The sequence below is a fragment of the Acinonyx jubatus genome, chromosome E4 (genome assembly GCF_027475565.1).
Source record: "Acinonyx jubatus isolate Ajub_Pintada_27869175 chromosome E4, VMU_Ajub_asm_v1.0, whole genome shotgun sequence".
In the NCBI taxonomy this organism is placed as follows: Eukaryota; Metazoa; Chordata; class Mammalia; order Carnivora; family Felidae; genus Acinonyx; species Acinonyx jubatus.
In genome coordinates this window covers 29651310-29674653 of record NC_069395.1, presented here as the reverse complement: position 1 = coordinate 29674653, position 23344 = coordinate 29651310, and the positions used below count along the sequence as shown (strand labels likewise).

General features: G+C 40.8%; 1 long non-coding RNA gene across 4 annotated transcripts; it reads right to left on the bottom strand.

Moving 5' to 3' along the window:
• Window positions 1-31: 31 nt before the first annotated feature.
• LOC113603874 (uncharacterized) lies at window positions 32-19329 on the bottom strand. Of its 4 annotated transcripts, none has more exons than XR_008292936.1 (3): window positions 18605-19328; window positions 8725-8817; window positions 32-2317 (listed from the first exon to the last, which is right to left on the bottom strand). It is a non-coding gene; the product is annotated as an uncharacterized LOC113603874 (long non-coding RNA). The 4 variants fall into 4 exon arrangements; XR_008292937.1 differs by having other exon boundaries at window positions 32-845; XR_008292938.1 differs by lacking the exon at window positions 32-2317 and adding an exon at window positions 4707-6580.
• Window positions 19330-23344: the final 4015 nt, after the last annotated feature.

The window sequence follows — 23344 nt, the reverse complement described above, 5'->3', positions numbered from 1 at the left end:
CTTTCATATTATAGAAATAAAATAGCCACTCTAAATACAAATGGTTACGAATTTTATCTTTATCTATAATCCACATTCCCAGCAAGCGTTCTGTAAACTTTCTTTCCGATTCTCAGGAAACTGCAGCTTCCTGCCACTTCCCCTATTAATCCAGTTGTAGTCACATCTCCTCACTGTCTATTCAACTACATGATCAAATAAGAAAACAGACTTACTGAAAGTTCGACTAAAGTTAGACACCAGCCCTCAATATCTAGTTCATTACTGTTACGCTTTTGTGACTAATTCTTTGAAAGGAAGCTAATTCAAGAAGCTTAGTTATGCAAAACTTCAGAATAATGGCAAAGACCATTTCTTTTTTCCTTTTTTCTAAACATTGTAAGACAACTGCTTTACCATTTATATTCATTTTCACTTTCCAGGAACAGGAAGAAATATTTAAAGAATTTCACCAACAAATCACCAGACAGAAAGAGGATTTACCAGGCTATTAGAAATCTCTGAAAACAAGTTTAAAAGTTAATAATAAGTTACTATGCATGATCCCCGTTCCAGTCTTCTTATTCGTATCCAAATAACAACATACCAGCTAGCTGCTCACAGTTTTATTTTCTGCGGTACTTTTCCTAGGTGCAAAATGTTTGACCCTGCAAACTAGGTGACTCAGCACATTCAAATTGCAGATCTCAGGTTTAGAGGGTGGATGCCCTCCTCTCCTCTTGAAAGTACTGCAGAGAAGATACCAGGATGGAATTTTCTTCTTCTTCTTCTTCTTCTTCTTCTTCTTCTTCTTCTTCTTCTTCTCTTGAGGTTTGAAAGGTCAAAGATGATAAACATATGCCTCTCTAACAATGAACAAATGAACGAACGAATGAATGAACAAATATAAAACAAAGAGAAATAAGATTGGCAGAAAAACAATTCTATCTGATTGCTAAAGAGATTATAGTACTGACACATTAGCATTTAAATTGCCCCAGGAGGACATGGGGGGAAACACCTCACTGATGCTAAGGTGGTAGGGAAGCTGGTAAAGTTTGCACCTTTTTTTTCTACTATTGTTTAACTGGAACGGTTCTTTCCAGTTCATCCTGTTCCAGGATGAACAGACCGCGGTGAAGGTGAAACAGGCATTAAGAAAGCTAATAGTTCACACAAAGGCAAATTAACTCATTTTTTTTTTTTAATTACAAAGACGATGAAGCTGAGTCATGGAGACTTTTGAGCAGTATGCTTTTCTAGCGATACATATACTAGTGGTTCCCCAAACTTGCAGATGATCAAACCACAAGGGGAGGTTTTTATAAATGTACATCTACAGTCCCCTTCCTGCCCCCAATTCTGATTCAGTAGGCGTGTGGGGTTGGGGCCCCGCAATCTGTAAAGCACTCACCCCACCGACTCCTTTGCAGGGCTAAGTTTGGGATCAGACAGCAGATAAACAAAGGTGCAGCAAAACAAATGGTGAACCACACCTTCCCCAGCCCGACTATAAATCTTGTGGATAAAAGAGAGTTCTTGTAAAATTTAGGAGGATGCATCCTCGAATGCTAACGCTGTTAGTAAATATCAGTGGTATTCTTCATTGTCTTAACTTTTAAAATTCCCAATGAAATCCTAACCTTAAAAAGTTATTTCAGGACATGACCTTGTCTCCCAGTTCCTGTTTATAGTGATGAGCTCCACATATCTCTGCGCCTGAAACAAAGACTCCTGAGCCAGGCCCTGTGTTTGCTAATTTCCTTCAATTCGCTCCCTTAATCTTCACAGCAACCCCTGGAAATAGCTACTCCTATCCCTGTTTCACAGACGAGGAAGCGGAGGCTAGGAAAAGCAAATCATCTTAGGGATAAAGCCAAGATGCAAACGATGTCTCTTACTGGCTTGGTTGGGTTGGTTGGTTATTTGGCGGAATTTACACATGAGATTTGGATCTGTTCTTTAAAAAATCTCAGGCCCGGTAGAATCCTCAGACACTCGGCAACAACGATTGGGGTGGGCATCGTGCCAGGTGCGGGGCAGATACGAAGAGATACAAACAGCTCCCTGCCAGAGAAGGGCCCTTCCTGGCCCCTCACAGGGTGGTGGAGAGGAAGAAGGAGTGATCTCCCACGAGGTTCTTCTGGACTTCGTTCAATTATCCGTCCCATTGTCTCCAGGAGCACAGTCTTTGCCATCTGAACTGTCACATCTGCACTCTTGATTCAGAAATGTGTTCACCCAAATCGTGGGCGCAGAAGGCCGTGTGAGGGACACTGGTGGGAGGGGCTGACTGGGGCCCTCTTTGAAAGCCTTCACAGAGGATGTGGCTTGCGAGCTAAATGTTGAAGGATGAAAAAGACTTCACTAAGCAAAGGGGAGAAAGGGTGTTCTAGGCCCAGAGCAGCATGTGCAGAACCTGCCTGGTCTAGCAGGAGACCTTAAGGCTAAGGTGCAACTGAGGGCAGGGGCCACGGAGTGGGGAGGGAAGCTACACAAAGACAAAGAAAGGGATTGTATGCTGTGTGAGGAGTTTAGATTTTAAAACATGCACAAGGAGCCAACAGTGGTTTTAATGCAGCAGTCACAAGACAGAATTTGTATTTTATTTTATTTTTTAATGTTTTTTTCATTTTTGAGAGAGAGAGAGAGAGAGAGAGAGAAAGAGACAGAGCGTGAGCGGGGGAGAGGCAGAGGGAGAGGGAGACACAGAATCCGAAGCAGGCTCCAGGCTCTGAGCTGTCAGTACAGAGCCCGACGCGGGGCTCGAACCCACAGACCGGGAGACCATGACCTGAGTCAAAGTTGGATGCTTCAGCGACTGAGCCACCCAGGTAGCCCCTGAATTTGTATCTTAGAAAGCCAGTGCTTGCCACGGGGTGGAGAAGGAGCTGTACACAAGCACACAAGGAAGGCTGGTGGGACATGCCAGGACACATCCAGTCCAAACTAACACAAGGATCCCGAGGTTAAAGGAGGGACTTCTTTGGAGAAATTTCTCAGGTTGAGGGTGCAAGCTTTGGAGTCTGGTGGCTGAAAACTGGCTTCAGACCTCTGTCTGTGACTCACAGGCAAGTTTTGGGCAGCCACTTAGGTGGCTGGCTGCAGGCTGAGGGGAAGAGGGGAGAGTACGGGAGCCTCCAAGGTCTCTAAGTGGGCAGGTGAAGGCACATGTCATCAACCAGGCTGGGGACACAGAAGAAAGACCTGTGTCTGAAGGAAAAGGCAGTGCGTTTGGTTTTGAACATGTAGAGTTTGGGATGCCTACAGGATTTTCTTTCCAATAGGTAGTTGGAGACACAGATTTTAAAAATGGTCAGAACCAGAAGAGCAGATTCATGAGTCATTTGAGAGCACATTTGAAGCCCTGGAAATGGAATTTCGGGGAACGCTAATTCATAGGGCATATTGACAGGAAACCAGAGTAGCGATTATTTTGTTCAAAATGGAACCTGTAGTTCAGGTTTATCCGAAACACATACAACAAATACACACTGAGCACCAACTACATGCCAGGCACTGCCCTGGAGCCTACGATTTGAACAAGCAGACCAAGCCAGCAAGAGCTCACACTGTCACTGGGGAGATAAGGCAGTCCACCCACTGTGGGAAGACCACTCAGAGGGAAGTAGGAGGAGGGCAGAGATGTTGAGTGCCTGTGGGAGGCCCATGCTAGCTCCAGGGGTCAGGAGGCTCCTTCTAAGCCCTTTATGGGCATTATCCCATTAATCCTTACAAAAACCCAATGAGGTAATATGGTTATTATCTTCACCTTAAAAATAAGGAAACCAACCTATAGAGATGTTAAGTAACTTGCCCCTAGTTACTTGCTAGGTAACAAGGGAAGAACAAGACAGGGATTTTACTAGCTTACAGCTAGTAAGCTTTTCGAGAAGCCCTTGACCCAAACAATCTAGCTCCAGACAGAGTTCATGCTCTTCCCTCCTCCATGAATTGCCTCTCGCTGTCTGATAAATGCTCAGAGAAAATGAGACTTAAAGAAGGAAGAAGAGATTAACAGCACATCACAGTGGTTAAGAGCACAGTGGTTCAGGTTGTATCTGGAAATAGCAAGCGGTTGGCGTGTGCTATATTATTATTTAAAGCATGGCAGCTTCACAAAGAAGTGGTCAGAAGCCCCAAATTTAAATGTGAGCTCACTATTTGCTAATTCTGTAACCTGGGAACAGAAAATGACCTCTGTGAACCTGTCTTTTTTTTTTTTTTTCATCTAGAAAATAAATCTAACTCACAACTCAAAGATTATCCTGAAGATAAAGGGATATAACCACATGAAACATATATCAGTCTCCAGCACACAATGTTGCCCTCAACAGCTGGTGGAGCTGGAGAAAGGTCCCCGTTGCAGATAACACACCATCACTTCTGCATAAAAAGCTGAAGCTCAGAGTGGACACAGCATCTAAAACAAGATTGTTGGGGAACCTGGCTGTTTCAGTCCATGGAGCATGCAATCTTTAATCTCAGGGTCATGAGTTTGAGTCCCATGAGGTTACTTAAAAAAAAAAAAAAAGAGTAAACAGGGGCACCAGGGTGGCTCAGTCAGTTAAGTGTCCGACTTCAGCTCAGGTCATGATCTTGCAGTTCGTGGGTTTGAACCCCTTGTTGGGTTCTGTGCCGACAGCTCAGATCCTGGAGCCTGCTTCAGATTCTGTGTCTTTCTCTCTCTGCTCCTGCCTTGCTCATGCTCTGTCTCTCTCTCTCTCTCAAAAATAAATAAACATTAAAAAGAAAAAAAAACAAACTACTACAGTTAAAAAAAAAAGTAAACAAACCAAGATTGTTAATGATTATTAATTGTTAATAGCAATGAATAACTGATATTCTGACAAAAAAAAACCTAGGTGGGATAAAAATGTCACTTTGGGAACTCCAACTGGTCTTAACAGTTATTAAAGAAAAGTAAATTAATTTTATGAGCCACTGTGAAAATTAGCTTAGGTACACTAAAGGGAAGTTTATTTCACTGAAACTCAGGCCCTTCCAAAGTGACTCAATCAAAAGGACAGGCTTCTTCTGCATTGTACCTTTTCTCCCTCTACTTTCCTCATTCTAAGATAAGAATATTGGCCAGGTGCCTGGCTGACTCAGTCAGTAGAGCCTGAGACTCTTCATCTTGGGGTTGTAAGTTTGGGCCCCACATTGGGTATAGAGATTATTTAAAAATATAAAACCTAAAAAAATAAAGTAAAATAAAATATTGCCCCCTACAAGGTAGAAACAAAGTTTCAAAATGAAAGCAAATTAGCTCTTGGGAGAACAGACACCAAGATCCCAAAGTGCCACATAAAGTTCCATAAGAGGGACCTTCACTGTGCCATGGGGGTCCAGGAAGATGGCTCTCAGCTGGCAGGCTCAGGCATGGGTATAAAAAGAGCATTTGATCATGGCTTTGAAGGACAACCTACAGGGGGCACCTGGGTGACTCCGTCGGTTAAGTCTGACTCTTGATTTCAGCTCAGGTCATGATCTCTCGGTTTGTGAGATCGAGTCCTGTGTGGGGCTCTGTGCTGACAGCACAGAGCCTTCTTGAGATTCTCTCTCTCCCTCTCTCTCTCTGCCCCTCCCCTGCTCACACTGGCTCCCTTTCTCTGTCTCTCTCTCAAAAATAAGTAAATAAGTAAACTTAAAAAAAAAAAAGAAGAAGAAAGAAAGAAAGAAAGGAAAGAGGATAAACTACAGTGGCCCCTGGCTGGCTCAGTTGGTAGAATATGAGCCTCTTGATCTTAAGGTTGTGAGTTCCAGCCCCATGTGGGGGGTAGAGTTTACTTTAAAAGTAAATAAATATATATCTAAAGGACAAACTACAGTTGAAGAGAACACCAGCAAGGTGCCTCCTCTGGCATCAACCACTCCCCTAGTCCTGACCACCCAGCCACAGAGGCAGCTCTGTTCTTCAGTGCACCCGGGCCATCCCTGCCTAGAAGCAGCTCCAGGTGAGCAACATGCCTGGGCTGTGAGTGAGCTTCATATGGCTCATCTCAGGAGGAATATCACCTCCTCTGCAAAGCCTTCCCTGAGCACCTGCCCTTCTAAGGCTCCCACGCAGATATGCCCACGTACCCTGGACTCCCCGCCCCAGCCCCTTGCCCAACACACCCAACTCCACACAAAGTCACATGAACATTCCATTTCGCTTTCTTTATAGTACTTACAACTATGAAAAATGATCTTGTTTGTTTGTTTGTTTTTACTGGTTTCTTTCTGCCCCTCCCATCCTCTGCTAGAAATCGTAAGCTCCGTGCACGCCTAGATATTGCCTTTCTGGTTCACCCTTACATTCTCGGCACCTGGCAGGAAGTAAAGAACTCACTAAATATTTATTGAATCAATAAAGTAACACAGAAGAGCGTGATCAAGTTGCAGAGGCAGAAAAACAAGAGCTGCATTTGAGAAAATGGTGAGTAGCTCATTTTGGTGCAGCCAGGCACGTACAGAGCTGCTTGCAGAGCGTCTGGCTGGGGCCGCCGCGGTTTGGATTGAGCAGATAGTGGAGAGCCTCTGAAGTGTCTGGCCCGGAGAGCCTCTGAACAAATCGGTCCTTAGGGAAGGACTGCAAATATAATGAACTGAAAGGAAGCTAGAAAACCCGAGAGAAAACCATTGGTTACCACTAAAATTGGCAAAAATTAAGAAGCCCGATAGGGACGTAATGTACAGCTTAGTGACGATAGTTAACTATACCATATTGCATTTTTGAAAGTTGCTTAAGAGATCTTAAGAGTCCTTATCACAAGAAAAAAAAATGTTTTTAAATAAATTTTAAAGGAAGCAAGTCTAACAAGTGTTGAGAGTATTTAGGGAACAGTTTTCAAACAGTTGAAAATCAATTTGGTGATATCTCTTGAAAGTGATATTTGGTATATTTAAAATGTAGTGATTCTACATGCTGGTATCCAGCATAAAAAACTAACACCTGTATCTGACATAGGTAAAAATAATATAAGCATTGTTTATGTTCGCTAACATTGTAAAACAATCCATATCTCCCTAATAGTCTGTGTTGTGTATGAATAAATAAGCAAATAAAAGAATGATCCTGTAAAAAAATAAAATAAAATAAAATAAAATTTTAATATAAAAAGATCCCATATCCACTAATGGACTGATTGATAAAATATAGTATTATTCATACCATGAAATACCAGGAAATTATAAATAATTTATATCTGGTATATTTATATATAAATATAAATATAAATAATATATATGGATAGATATATGTATATATGGATACATGGATAGATATCAAAAAACATTCAGTGAAACTAAGCAAATCATAGAAAAATAAGTACATATGGAACCATTCATATGTATTTAAAATCATAAAACAATACTACATATTAATTATGGGTGCCATAAACATATAGAAAATACATATTTTTACACGTTTATTTTGTTTTATTTTTTTTTAATTTTTTTTCAACGTTTTTTATTTATTTTTGGGACAGAGAGAGACAGAGCATGAACGGGGGAGGGGCAGAGAGAGAGGGAGACACAGAATCGGAAACAGGCTCCAGGCTCTGAGCCATCAGCCCAGAGCCTGACGCGGGGCTCGAGCTCACGGACCGCGAGATCGTGACCTGGCTGAAGTCGGACGCTTAACCGACTGCGCCACCCAGGCGCCCCACACGTTTATTTTTGAGAGAGAGAGAAAGTGCATGCATGAGTGGAGGTGGGGCAGAGAGAGCAGGGAACAGAGGATTTGAAGCGGGCTCTGTGCTGACAGCAGTGAGCCCGATGTGGGGCTTGAACTCATGAACTGTGAGATCATGACCTGAGCCAAAGTCGGATGCTCAACTGACTGAGCCACCCAGGAGCCCCCATATATAAAATATTTTTAAAGCGCAAATCAAACTAAACAGGGGTTCTATGAGGTGAGGACAGAAGGAAGAAATGGAAGTCGAATTAGTATTCAAAGGAAACTTGACCTTATCTCCAATGTTTTATGTCATTAAAAAATTGAAACAGATATGACAAAAATAACAATAGCTGTTAATTTGGGGTGATGAGAATATAGTCCATCACTTGGAATCAGAAAAGGGATGCTAGACACTGATGGAAAACCTGAAGGGATCTCAGGACTGGGTAGATTGGTAGAGGGTCTAAACAAGTCTGAAAGGATGGAAAGTTCAAATTTATACTCTTTTTTTTTTTTTTTTTTTAATTATGAGAGGCACCATTAAGAAAACTAACAAACATTGGGTTCCATTTTTGAAAGGTTTGCTGTGTTAAGGAGGCCTCGACTTGATGTCCAGCAAGAAGACAGAATTCAAAACCCAAGCTGGTGCTTAATAGTGGTCCTGGGAAAGTGAGGAAAAAAATGGGTGCCTCAATTTCCTTCAAAACAAACAAACAGATAACTTTTTTAGGGTCTCTAGAGGATTCACTCTGTACTTTTGGTTTGTTTACAACACATACAGAAACCCATACTCAGTGCCCTCCACTCAATGAATAAATATTAGTTTCCCTCTTTGAAAGTCAGGTTACTAAATTTAAATACACGTTTCTAGAAGGACTGGGGGGATTCTGATCCCCGACAAGCAATTAACCATTCCAGTAAGGCAACTTGTTAACAGTTTCCTTTCAGTAAGCAACATAGATTAACAGAGCAAACAAGGACCCAAATTCACAATGTTCAAACATAAAACTGTATTTTGAAGTCAAACTCCCTATTCTTACATAAAGATTATCAACTTCTAATTTTCAAAAGAATCCACTTACCCTTATAGTGGTGCCTGACTGGCTCAGTCAGTACAGCATGTGGCTCCTGATCTTGGGGTTGTGAGTTCAAGCCCCATGTTGGTGTAGAGATTACTTACAAAAAAAAAAAAAAAAAAAAAGGAATGCGTTTGCTTTATTAATATGTACCCCCTCTAATATTTCATAATTACATGTTTGTTTAGTGCCATCCTATCCTTTTATAATGTGTTTTGCAACCTCTGAAAAAGTCAATAGTCTGGGGCGCCTGGCTGGCTCAGTCGGTAGGTAGTTGCAGTCATGCAACTCTTGATCTCAGGGTTGTAAGTTTGAGCCACGTTGGGTGTAGAGATAACTTAAAAATAAAATCTTAAAAAAAAAAAAAATCAATAGTCTTAGCTCTTCCCTAAAGAAGGAAACACAAGACAGTGGGTGACTAGTCAGGGTGACTCACGGACAGAGTCAATAACTGGAACTCAGAACCCAGGGAGCCTGGCATCCTCCGTTCCTAAAACCGCAAGGCTTCTGCTAACCCCAGCAGAATTTACTTCTTCACTTCGCTTCTTTGAGGACCTGGGAACCAGAATATCAGTTTCCAAAGTTTTCTCCTTCAAAAGTAGTCAGCAGTCAGAAATGAAGGTTGGCCTGCAAGTTGTAGCCTTTAAAATGGTTTGAGTATCTGAATTTAAGATTCCATTTTCTAACCTCTGCTTTTTAATAAGGCATAGCTAACCTCCACGCGTACCACCTAACAATCTCCGTGACTAACGTAACTTTGCTGGTGAGCTTTTTGAGGAATCCTCTTTTCAGACCGGGTTACATACAGATCAACTGGTACTGTTTAAACGATTTGCTGTTTGTGTTTGTTCGAGTTAATGCTATCTTGGACACACTCAGCTCCTAACAGCCACAGGGCTGGTATGCTGAAACTGACCTTATAAAGCCAACAGTTAGTGACTCTGTATACAAGGATTTAAGAGATTATTTTACCCGAATAAAGTTGCTATGTAGCCATCCGGAGTGTATGGCGTTTCTTTCCATTAACACACTGAAGATTTTGTAAGCACTTGAAATTAAATGGCTTAAAAAAAAAAAAACTAACATACTAAAATGTAGGTTTACTGACAAAATCAGATATTTTCAGTGAAAAAGCCAACCTGACTGTGGTTTCTGATTGTGCTTTCCTCCTGGCACTTTAAAACGCCTTCACAAATATTTTTTTCACCATCACATATTTCTCATTCCAATTTTATATGTTTTTGAAAAAAGGAACTTAATCACTTATTCAAAGTCACACAGCCAGTTCAGAGCAGAAGTCAAATAAGAGCCCGAATTTAATATAGAAAACTAAGAATCTGATATTGTGTGTCCTTTTCAGTAGGCTGTATTGCCCCTTATTTTATTTTCCTAAAAAAAAAATAATTGTTTACATATCAGTTAAAGTGGTCACATTGGAAAGCTAGCATTAATTATCAGCAGGTCCTTTCTTGAAACAACAAACACAATCAAATTTGTGCTCAAAAATAAGCTATAAATATAATGTTATATCTTATCATTTCATCTATAAGTTGAAGCCTTCATCATATTCATTAATTAAGATGTCATAAATCTTTTCTATCCTATCGCTTAAATGTTCTTAAACTAGCATACAAAACACCAAAACGCACATCAGCCACACAACACACACAAATCCATCACTCAATCTCGGTCCATTAGTCTTGCCAAGGTCAGTGTCGAGTATTCCTGAAATTTTCACTTGTAGAATGAATGGATGTTTTGTAAGGATTATCTATTCAGGCAGAAAAAAAAAAAAGGAGGGGTGGGGGATGAAAACAAGAAACAATTAGCTATTCAACTGGTACTGAGCAAATTCCAAGTATGAAATCCTTTGTTTGTTTTTATTTTGTTTTTGTTTTTCTTACCTACCGGAGGACTCCAATTCACGAAAAGGAATACATCTTGTGAGATTTTTCTAGAGCTTTCCACAGACCTCTGTGGAGACCCTCCTTGTCAGTTTTGGCTCTATTTTGGCAGCCCGGGACTGGAATTTAGAGCTGTCTATTTGCATTTCAACACCCTTCTTTTGTTTTCTGTCCTTCCAGAGCTCAGCCAGTTCAAATAGCAGGTAAAGGTAGTTAGATCATTCCAATGACCCTAGAAAACTCAAAGGAGAAAACTTGTCCAAACAATGCAGTTATTTTGGCTAAAAACTACCACTTACTTCATTTAGCCAAGCCTACAAAGCCCAAGCTAGACCATCGTGTTAAAAATTTACCTTAGATTGTTCTTAATACTCTCACAGCCCGAGAGAGAGGTTAGAGTGATTGGTGAGGAGGAGGAGGGGAAAGGAGGGGGCAGTTTTGCCTTCTGGAATCTCTCCTGAATAAATATCAACAAAATGTTGAAATGGTCATAGGAATTTACAGGTCACAATATTGCATTCGATTCTGAGAGCAACAGCCTCTATCACTTCTGCTGAAGGAGCTCTCCTATGAGGCACTAACACAATTAAAAGAGAAAAATGCGGGGTGTCTGGTTGGCTTAGCTGGTAGAACATGTCACTCCCTGTCTCAGGGTGGCGGGTTCAGGCTCCATGTTGGGCTTAGAGATTACTTAAAATAAATTTATATATTTTTTAATGTTTGTTTATTTTTGAGAGACAGAGAGAGAGCAAGAGGGGGAGAGGCAGAGAGAAAGGGAGAGAGTGAATCTGAAGCAGGCTCCACACTGTCAGGGCAAAGCCCTATGTGGGGCTCAAATTCATGAACCGTGAGATCATGACCTGAGCCAAAGTCAGACATTTGGTCGACTGAGCCACCAGGCGACACAAAATAAAATAAAATAAAATAAAATAAAATAAAATAAAATAAAATAAATAAAATAAATAAAATAGAGAGAGATACAGAGAAGGAGAAATGCTTGTTAGGTGGAGAGCATTGGAGAGAGTAGGGCCTGAAGGACACCTAGATCCAGATGCAGCGGGTATAGAATTCCTGTCACACAGGCTCAGGTGACCACATGGCCAACATTCTGTCATGTGACTCAGAAGACAGCTTTCCAAGAGTTTAATATTCCAAGAAGCAGCAGATAAATATTTGCAAAGTTGCATATTTTTTTAATGTTTATTTATTTTGAGAAAGAGAAAAAGAGCATAAGCAGGGTAAGGGCAGAGAGAGAAGGAGAGAATCCCAAGCCAGCTCTGTGCTATCAGATCCTGCGCGACCCCATGAACCCTGAGATCATGACCTGAGCCAAAATCAAGACTCGGCTGCTTAACTGACTGAGCCACCGAGGCTTATTTTTTTTATTTTTATTTTTTACATTTATTTATTTTTGATAGAGATGCATCTAAAAAAAAAATTTTTTTTTTACATTTATTTATTTTTGATAGAGACAGAGCATGAGCAGGGAAGGGGCAGAGAGAGAAGGAGGCACAGAATCAGAAGCAGGCTCCAGGCTCTGAGCTGGCAGCACAGAGCCCGACGCGGGGCTCGAACTCACTAGATCATGACCTGAGCCAAAGTCGGATGCTTAACCGACTGAGCCACCCAGGCACCCCAAGTTGCATATTTTTAATAGGCACATCCCCCAGGGTCCATCTTGAAGGTCAGTGTTTGGAAAAAGACTGTAATTATAATGAGGCCATACAGTCACAGATGAGAGATGGAAGGGACCATGAAGTTCATTTCCTCAAGGTCCATGGTTACACAGCCTATTTGCTATGGGCCTGGAACTGTGGGGTAGGCCCCACAGCCATGCTCTTGGGCTTTTGGTTTCCAAACCCGCCTACATGAGATCCACAGTGAGATCAGATTATGTGGAATCCCGGGACATAGCAAGTCAGCCCAGAACGAAGATACAGCTGCATAGATTCCAAAGGCTGGAACTTGTTGTCACCTGAAACATCCATCTGAGAAATTGCTGACTCCCAGGCACCCCTCGATGTGCATCTCTCCTTCTAACTTGCATGGTCTACAGCTGCAACTGTTCTTAGAACTATTAGTGCCTCCACTGGGTGGCTCAGTTGATTAAGCATCCGACTCTCTGTTTGGGTTCAGGTCATGATCTCACAGTTCATGCGTTCCAACCCCACATCGGGATCTGCATTTACAGCACGGAACCTGCTTGGGATTCTCTTTCTCTGTTCCTTCCCTATTTGTGCTCTCTCTCTCTCAAAATAAATAAACTTTAGAAATAAAAAAAAAGAAACAAAGAAAATGTGCTGATCCCTCTACTTCCTCCCAATTCATCAGCCCTCTGCTTTTTTCACTCTCCTCTTTATCAAGTTTGACTCCATGTTATAATATCCTTGTCACAAATCCATCCAGGAAAACATCAGCCCTGAATGAACCCACTCATCTCTTTCCCCCTTGCTTGTATGCAAGCAGTCATATTCTGCTGGAGAGAATCAAAAGAGTAGATGGTTTCATAATCCCCAACTTCAAATGGGCCCTTTCCAATAACTACTTGGAATCTTCTCCACCATTCTTACAGTTTGGGCACACCTATCTCTCCCTTTACCTCTCCATCTTTTAGTACTCAGATGAGGGCGCTCTAGACCTCTTTCTTCCAGCAGCAGCCCTGCTCTGTCTCCCAGTTCATGATGAATGGGACTCTTCCCCTGTGTGTTCAATCCTTCCACCTGTGCTTTATGTTCTCTCCCGTCATCTTCAGCCACAACACTTTTATCACTTTCTTCTCAAATCACACATCAATTCTATCAGAAAAGCCTACCGAGTCTGCCTTCAAACTATGTTGAAAATCCAACCATTTCTCATGATCACCACTGCAACCAACCAAGACACAATCATCTCCCAACTAGATAACTAATGGTCTCTGAGCTTTGCCCCTCACAGTCTATTCTCAACATGGCAACCCTAGTGATCTTTCAAAATCATAACTCAGAGCATGTCCTCCTTTGCTTAAAATCTTCCAACGGCTTTCCATCTACCCGGAGTAAAAGCCAAAGACTCTATGAAGGTCTTTAAGATTCCATCAGCACTGTCCAACAGAACTTTCTGTGATGATGGAAATTATTTCTATTTCACTGTCCAATACAGTAACCACTAGCTACATGTGGCTATTGAGCACTTGGAATGTGGGTAGTGCAATTAAGAATATGGATCTGAGGGGTGCCTGTATGGCTTAGTCAGTTGAGCATCTGACTCTTGATTTTGGCTCAGGTCATGATCTCACCGTTCGTGAGATCCAGCCCTGCCTTGGGCTCTGTGCTGACAGCACAGAGCTTGCTTGGGATTCTCTCTTTTTCTCTATGCTCCTCTCCTGCTTGCACGCGTGCACACACACTCTCTCTCTCTCTCAAAAAAAAAAAAAAATTAAAAAAAAGAATATGAATTCGTATTTTTAAATAACTGATTTACATTAAAATAGCCACCTATGGCTAGTGGCTACAATTTTGGAAAGCACAATTCTATGTGACCTCTTCCCATCCACCCTATCCTCCATTTCCTGACTCTATATCACACTAAAAAATCTCCTTTAAAGTCAGGTGATGTCACTTCTCTGCACAAAAATCTCCATGGCTGGGGCATCTGGGTGGCTCAGTCGGTTGAGCCACCTGACTTCGATTCTGGTCATGACCTTGCAGGTCATGAGTTTAAGCCCCACATCGGGCTCACAGAACCCGCTTTAGATCCTCTGTCCCTCTCTCACTGCCCCTCCCTCTCTGCCCCTCCCCAGCTTGTGCTCTCTCAAAAGTAAATAAAATATATTTTTTAAAAATCTCCTTAGCTTCCATTTTACTCAAAATAAAAGCCAAAGAATGTGCTTATTTTAATGTACAAGGCTTTATATGATCCAGCCACCCTACCCAGCTCTGTGGTCTCAGTCCCTAGTCCCATTCTCTTCCTTGTTTACTCCATTCTAGCCACAACACTGGCCTCTTTAGTAGAACATACCAAACATGCTGCTGCCTCAGGGCCTTTGCTCATACTGTTCTCTCTGACTGGGATATCTTCTGCCCAGGATTCATATCACAAGTTCAGAGCACCCTCACTTCTTTCAGGAACACTGCTCCAATGTCTTCTGGTCAAAGAGGCTGATCTTATTTGACCCGAAAGCCCTATCCAAAACAGCATCCCTCCCATCCTATCACTCTCTATCTTATCTCCATACTCTGTTTTTGTTTTGTTTTTTTCTTTTTTAAATAGCACTTATCTCCATCTGGTGAATCCTGTTTGTTTACTTATTGTCTGTCCACTCAGCAGGGCAGGACCTCTTTCTGTTTTGTTCACAATAGTACCCCTAGTACCTGGTTCATCATAGGCATTCAAAAAAACAAAAAACAAAACAGCTGAATTTGATGAAAGAATATGGATGGCTTTATGATGCTAAAAGCTGCTTTCAAACTTTCAAACTGTCTCAACCCTTCAGGCCTGACATCCAGCACTTTCCTACAACTATCCCTTGGGGAGAGGTTGAGAATTGGGTTCCTCTCTAAATATAGCATCCTCACGTGCAAGAGAGTAGCTCGGTGCTTTTACTATATTAGCTTGAATCCACACAACAACCCATTTTACTAGTAGAGAAGCAGACAGGTTAAGTAAACTGCTCGAACTCAGCTAGAGTGACCTTCACCTTGCCTCTCATGATGAAGTTTCCATAGTCGACTGAAAAGCCTTCTAAGAGCAACTACATTAAAGTGACCACAAACTTCATGATTAAATCTCTCTTCTGACTGTGCCTTCGTAGGAGAAAATGAGAATAGCTACTATTATTAAGAGACTAAGTGAAAAATAATTCAGTTGAGCTAACAGAAAGTGACTGTATCCTTTATTCTTCCCCTAAATGGCCAAAGTTGTGTTTTTTTTTTTTTTCTTTCTTTTATCAAATTGCTTTTAGATTTTAAAAATGCTATGCTAGGGGCACTTGGCTGTCTCAGTCGGTTCAGCGTCCAACTTCAGCTCAGGTCATGATCTCACAGTTTGTGGGTTTGAGCCCCACATTGGGCTCTGTGCTGACAGCTCAGGGCCTGGAGCCTGCTTTGGATTCTGTGTCTCCCTTTCTCTCTGCTCCTCCCCTGCTTGCACTCTGTCTCTCTCTCAAAAATAAATAAAAATAAATAAATAAATAAATAAATATGCTATGCTAAATAAAATATCGTTGGCCTTCATGTTTGAAAATGTTGCTGCTGAGAATGCTATTTTTTTATGCTAGAATTTTTACAGTCAGCAAATAAAGTAATGGTCAGTAAATTCAAGACCAGTTACACAGATTGGATCAACTTCCTCTCAACCTGCTGGACAAGAGTGAGTGCTATTTTTTTTTTTCCTGGTTTTATGTTTAACATATTAATGAGGAACAGGGATGGTCTCAGTAATTTCAAGCCATAGGTAGTTAACATAGTTATAGCCATTAGTTCTAATTATATATGCCATGAAACCTTTTAGTAGAAATGTCAAAATATAAACATTGGTTTGTGTTTCACATCCTGTTCTTTTCCATTGTTGTCTGACAGAACCACCAGTGAATAGGGAAATTACATCTTTGGCTACAAAAATGAAGATACAGGGGCGCCTGGGTGGCTCAGTCAGTTAAGCATCTGACTCTGATTTCAGCTCAGGTCATGATCTCACGGTGTGTGAGTTTGAGCCCCAAGTCCTGAATCATGTGCAGAGCCTGCTTGAGGTTCTCTCTCTCCCTCCCTCTCTCTCTGCCCCTCCCCCACTCGCACATGTGCCCTCTCTTTTCCTCCGAAAAATAAACATTTTTTTAAAAAATGAAGATACAATTGGAGTCATCCACTGGACAGAGAACCTAAAAAAATTTAGGGACTTTGGGACTCTTGCTTCCAACATTCTTGCTTGTCAGAGGGGGAAACCCAGCTCAAAGCACAGGCACCATGAGATGTGTGGCCAGGACTAAAGCATCCTGACTTCCTTGCAGTTCATGTGTTTCCACCAAAACCCAATGATTATCTTCCAATTGGTATAGGGAAGGGGAGGGGGGAGAATTTCCACAGAGGACCTGCATATGACTCTTCTGATACTATTCACGGTTATGAATTGCAAATTACTTTTCAAAATGACTTCTCTCAAAATACCCAGACACCTGGCCACAGACTGCCAACCTAATGCTAAAATAGGCACCTTGATCAGCTCACCCTGTGACTTCAACCATTCAGCTGCATTTGACCACAGAGACAGACATCTCTGCCAAAAGAAATATGAACAGCCCTGGGAACTGATTACAAAATTGGGATTGGTCCAAACTTTTCAAAAGTGATGGCTCTGTTGTCTGGAATGTCTCACAGCCAGGACATTTTTCTCGACAAGTCAGCTCTATGTAATGAAAGCAATTAGAAGAAGTTCAAATGTGCACAGAACTTGTCTCTCTGCCTAATATGGAAATAATAATTAACTGTCCAAAATGTAAGCCCTGGATCATGGCTGATGATTCACCTTTAAGTTGTGCAAAGAAGGTCAAACCTTTTGTAAAACAGTTTAACAATGTGTATCAAGAGTCATAAAAATGTCTCTTCCCTTTGACACAGTAATCTTACTGCTGGAACTGATCTTAAGAAATGATCCCCGCCCCCACTCCCACCCCAAAAGAGATGTTCACTACAAAATGTGAATCAACTTAGATGCCCAATAATAGGGAAAATGTTAGTTATGGTACATCTTCCTAATGAGATATTACACAGACATTAAAAATGAATTATGAAGAGGGGTGCCTGGGTGGCTCAGTCAGTTGGGCGTCGGACTTTGGCTCAGGTCATGTTCTCACGTTCACGGTTCGAGCCCCGCTTCGGGCTCTGTTCTCACAGCTCAGAGCCTGGAGCCTGCTTCGGATTCTGTGTCTCCCTCTCTCTGACCCTCCCCCGTTCATGCTCTGTCTCTTTCTGTCTCAAAAATAAAAACATTAAAAAACAACTTTTTTTTTTAAAGCAGAACACAGGAGTGCCTGGGCAGCTCGGTCCGTTAAGCATCTAAACTCTTGGTTTCAGCTCGAGTCATGATCTCACAGTCTGTGAGATCAAGCCCCGTGTCTGGCTCTGCACTAACAGTGCAGAGTCTACTTGGTATTTTCTCTCTGCCCCTTCCCCACTCACTCTCTCTCACATTCTCTCTCTCTCTCAAAAATAAATACATAAATTAAAAAAATTTTTTTAATGTTTATTTATTTTTGAGAGAGAGAGAGAGAGACAGAGCACAAGCAAGGGAGGAGCAGAGAGAGAGAGAGAGAGAGAGAATCCGAAGCAGGCTCCAGGCTCTAAGCTGTTAGCAGAGAGCCTGACGCGGGCTTGAACTCACAAACCACGAGATTATGACCTGAGCCAAAGTCGGATGCTTAACCAACTGAGCCACCCAGGCTCCCCTAAATACATAAACCTTAAAAAAAAAAAAAATACAAATTATATGTGCATTATGATTGAGACCATATCCAAATCTTGTTTGTTTGTTTTGAGAGAGAGAGAGAGTACATGTGCAAGCAGTGGAGGGGCAGAGAGAGAGGGAGAGGGAATCCTAAGCAGGCTCCACACCCAGCACAAATCCCACGAGGGGTTGATCTTATGACCATGAGATTATGACCTGACCTGAAATCAAGAGTCAGGCACTTAACTTACTGAACCACGCTTACAGCTCTCAAATCTATTTTCATGCAGAAAAAACAGAAGGTAGGATAATGGGTTATTCCCCCCCCCCCTTTTCCCTTAGCTTTTGGTAATGTTGATCTACTGTTTTGATCAATTTCAAAAGAAAAAAGTGTTTTGTAGAATGCTCCATACTCTGCTCTATATAAATCAGTACATAAATACTTTTAAAACTATAAACAGCTTATTTCAAAATATTTAGCCATTAAAAATTGGGAGCAGGGTACTTGTCCAGCATTTGACAGCCGACAGAATACTCACATCAGTATTGCCTCAACCCCCTCTTACCTGTCCAAAGTCAACCCAGATTCACCAGAGTGCAGGATACAGTCAGGTTGACCAGGTACACAGCTCCGCCCCTAGAGAACTCCCTCTCCTAAAGAAACTGGTTGTGTTATTCTGTATCCCAAGCTCCTACTATTTCTACAGAGAACCCAGTTTGTGCAAAGCTCTGGGACCATCCCCTGCAGCTACCCCTGCTCTCTGGAAGGCAAGTAAGTCCTGTCGAGACTGGACTTTGGATCCTAGCTCCAAAGGTAGAAAAGTACACAGCTACGAGGACTTTGTTTTGATGTTTTTTTCTCTAAAACAGATTTTTCACACCCAGTGAACCTGGACGTCCCAGCCCTTCACAGGCAAATAAAGCGTGGGGCCTCTCTTCTTGCTTTGCGTCTGCTACCAAAAGCAGTGAATCACCCCACAAATCGTGTGGGGAATGAGCCTGAACGCTGACTACTTGCACTCTGCGTTCATGTAGATATTGGTCATCAATGTTCACACACGAAAGGAGACAGAGTTGTTCTTATCTAATCATTAAAAAGGAAAAATAAAAAACCTACCAAATTCTACTGATTTGTTTCACTGCCTTGAGACCAAAATGTTCATAAGAACTGAGAAATCTGTCTAGAGAAGTCATGCTATTGCTAAGCTAATGCTTAGGAAACTCAGACATGGTCATTTTGGTATGTCAGTAAATAATAAGAAATGAAAATAGACCCCATTATATATATATATATGTATATATATATATATATATATATATATATATATATATATATATGTATATACTGTTTCAAATGAATGTTCTGTCAATAACTCTTCAAAGGGAAAAAATTTAAATTTCACAGCATTTGTTTTTGATCTATCAAACTCTTTCTAAACCATCATACCTATGTTGCTCAAAAATTGTTGAGACCTTGGGTCAAGGAGACACTCGCGTTGGCTTTCAAAAGAAAATGTGCTTCTCTACACTAAAATGGCCACTTAAGCAAGAATGTGGAAATGATTTATCTCACAATGTTTAAAGTTGGATCTTTACTCTAGCTATGTCATGACTGCACAATCAGTCAGGGACAAGTAGTTATATGTTCCTAAACAAAGAAAAGCACTCTAATGGCCAAAAGAGTTGAGTATCTAACATAGCAAAATTACCTTAATAAAAGGTAAATTACCCACATCCCAAAGAATAAAAATCACTGATAACAATAATGCTTAAGTGTTAAGAACAGCAGAACATGAAATAGGTCTATTTACATCACATAAAGATTGCCTTCCCAATGTGGTCTTAAGTTAAGAAGTGATATTAATGCTGTATTATTAAGTCAGAATGAAAAAGAAAAGGAACCATGTGGCATCACCAGAGACTATAACCACATGAGAGCAGAGATTATTATTTATTTGGTTTCCTGCAGTATCTCCAGGACCTAGTAGGTTCTCAATAAGTATTTGTTGAGTAAATGAATGAATGCACAAATAAAGGAACAAAGCTCATCAAAATAAAAATATAGTTTGAAATGTGAGATTATAGAGGCAGGCATACTTGCCTCAAGTCATTAAAAAGATTCTGCTTAGAAGTGAGTATGTTTGCTACATATCGTATTTTAAAAGTGGGTGTTAAAATTTAAGTACAGATCCCACATTTAAAACATGGCTAGGAGCGCCAGGGTGGCTCAGTCGGTTAAGCATCTGACTTTGGCTCAGGTTGTGATCTCAAGGTTCAAGAGTTGGAGCCCCGCAAAGGGCTCCGTGCTGACAGCTCAGAGCCTGGAGCCTGCTTCGGATTCTTGTCTCTCTCTCTCTCTCTCTCTCTGCCCCTCCCCTGCTCATTCTCTCTCTCTCTCTCTCAAAAATAATAAACAATAATAATAATAATAATAAACCATGGCTAAAGTGTTAATTGAACCAAATAGGAGCTATTCTAAAGATTGTCTCCATAGATTCGATCATATTGGAGTTTCAGAAGTTTCTTGGTCAAGTTGACTAATGGACTCAGAAGCTGCTCCTAGAAGTGTTACGAACTGAAACACAGTCCAAGATTGATCTTAACTCTTCCCAGGGTTACAGTCTAAAGCATATCCCACCCCTGTTTTACTCTAGCTCACCACCCTGTGTCCTTCCTTTGTAGCACTTATCACAATCCGGTTATCTTGTTTGCTATTCTCTGCTTACTTCACTAGAATGTTACTTCCAGGAGAGCAAGAACCTTGACTCTCTTCGTTTATCAGTGTATTCCAGCACCTGACACAGTGCCTGGTACCTAGTAGATATTCAAATTCTTAAAAATGAATGAATGAGTGACTAAATGAATAGTAGATCCAAGGTGAGGTAAATAGCTGCTTACTGGCTACGGGAAGGCATATGTAAAACTGTTCTTAGACTGCTGCCCTAGGCTGCTATACAACAACATGGAATTCTGTTTTTAAGATTTGGTAAAAGGCACTGTAATTGACATATTATCCATGGATAAGTGATACAAGTCTTCCCATTCCAGACAGATTCTAAGAAAGATCTTGACAGCTCAAAGTTTAAACTGCTCTCAAGTATAAGAAAAGGCTTATATTTCCCAAAATAAGTTTTTAAACATTAAGGTATCTAAAACTGCAAGATTCCAGCTACAAAATCATCTGCAAGTCCATTCAATTTAACAAGCAACTATAAATCTCCTGCCATGCTTATTTTTATCAGCGGTATAGTAAAAATACTCAATTCACTAATTCAATGGCGGATTTGTAGATTCTCTATCAAAGACATTTTAATTTCTTCATTTTGTCTTAACCTGTAACTTTAGGATACTCTAGTTTTCATTATATCTGGATTCTTAGGAAAAGATTTTACTTAACAGGAACTTTTCTTAGCAGCAGTAACTGTGAAATTGAATCTAGGTGTAAATTTACTGCCTAGCCTAACTAACTGCAGTGTATTTATTTTGCATTCCCTGAATTATTCCATGGTTTTGCAATATAGTCCATTTCCTTGGGCGCATCACGTCTATGGTACAAGTCTACTTTGAATAATTTTAGGGTGAAAAGATTCTGCTGGTATCAATCCACACATTTGTTGAAAATGGGACTTCCGGGGCACCTGGGTGGCTGATTTGGTTCAGCGTCCGACTTCGGCTCAGGTCATGATCTCACGGTTTGTGAGTTCAGCCCCACGTCGGGCTCTGTGCTGACAGCTCAGAGCCTGGAGCCTGCTTCCCATTCTGTGTCTCCCTCTCTCTCTGCCCCTCCCCCGCATGCTCTGTCTCTCTCTCTCTCTCTCTCTCTCTCTCTGTCAAAAATAAACATTAAAAAAAAAAGAGAAAGAAAATGGGACTCCCAACAACCTAGATGAATACACACCAGATCAACCTTCTTGAGATATATTCAGACATGCTACACATTGATAGGTCATGGTATTATCATGGTAACTTAAAGCCTAGCTAAAAATTAAGAAAGCATAAAAGTTCAACATTCATTTTTAGCTGTTTTACTTGTTTTCATCACCTTCCCATACACTGGGTTCGATATTATACAGTTTTTGCCTATATCAATAATCATTCCAAAACCAGGTATACATGGATATTATTAACTCAGTTATTTTACCTTTGTGCAAATATTATAGCAACAGTAAAGGAAATTAGCATAAAGAAGGAAAGGATTAATGGCATAATACTGTCATTGCACCATATCAAATATTTCATTCCTTATCAATACATGAACATAATTTTAAATTGCCTTTATACTATACATGCTATTTAGAATTATGTCTTTTTTGCTTTATATGTTTCCATATATAGCAGACATTTCCATTTGTAACTTTCAGTGCTGAAATATACCATCTGATAAAATTTGTGATTTGTTTTAAATGCTCCTTCTGTGGGATATTGGGCATTTTTCTTTTGTTTGGGGGACACCATCAAAAATAACACTAAAGATACAGTTTAACTAGAAAGTCTAAAACAAATTCTTGGGGGGCACCTGGGTGGCTCAGTTGGTTAAGTGTCTGACTCTTGGTTTCATCTCAGGTCATGACCTCACAGTTCCTGAATTCAAGTCCCATGATGGGCTCTGCACTGACAGTGCAGGGTCTGCTTGGGATTCTCTCTCTTTCCCTCTCTCTCTGCCTCTTCTCTGTTCATGCTCTCTCTCACTTTCACATAAACTATAAATAAATAAATAAATAAATAAATCAAGCAAGCAAGCAAGCAAGCAAGCAAATTCTTGGACTGGGATTAACAAGTCAAAAAACATGAACATTTTCACATCTTGATTACATTTCAACCCAGATTTAAAAATTTATTCTCAGAAACATGAGTAATATGGGTGTTCCAGGAAGTATATGATGAATATTAAAATGTTATGGACTTAGTTTATATCAAGTAGAGCACTGGAGAAGTAGGATAGAAGTCATATCCAGTGACTGGTCCATCCAGCCCAGGAGTTTATGGGAAGCTGTGGTCCTCTGTGACAACTTACGAGATGGGTCCCCAAAACATCTTAGTTTTCTTTAGCACCATTTTGGAGTAATTATTCATGGAAGTATTTAAATACATACCCTACTCAGAAACCAGCTTTAAAGATACTAGCTATACCACTCAGATGGCAAGGACATTACTTTTTTGTTTGCCACTGTAGCACCAGGACCTCAAACAGTGCCAGGAAGTTACAAGTTTCCCCCACTCTCCGAAAACACAGTGTTCCTATGAAACCTCTCCTAAGCTCAAGTATCCTATAGCAAAGAAACAATTGCCATTCTGTAAAAATGAAA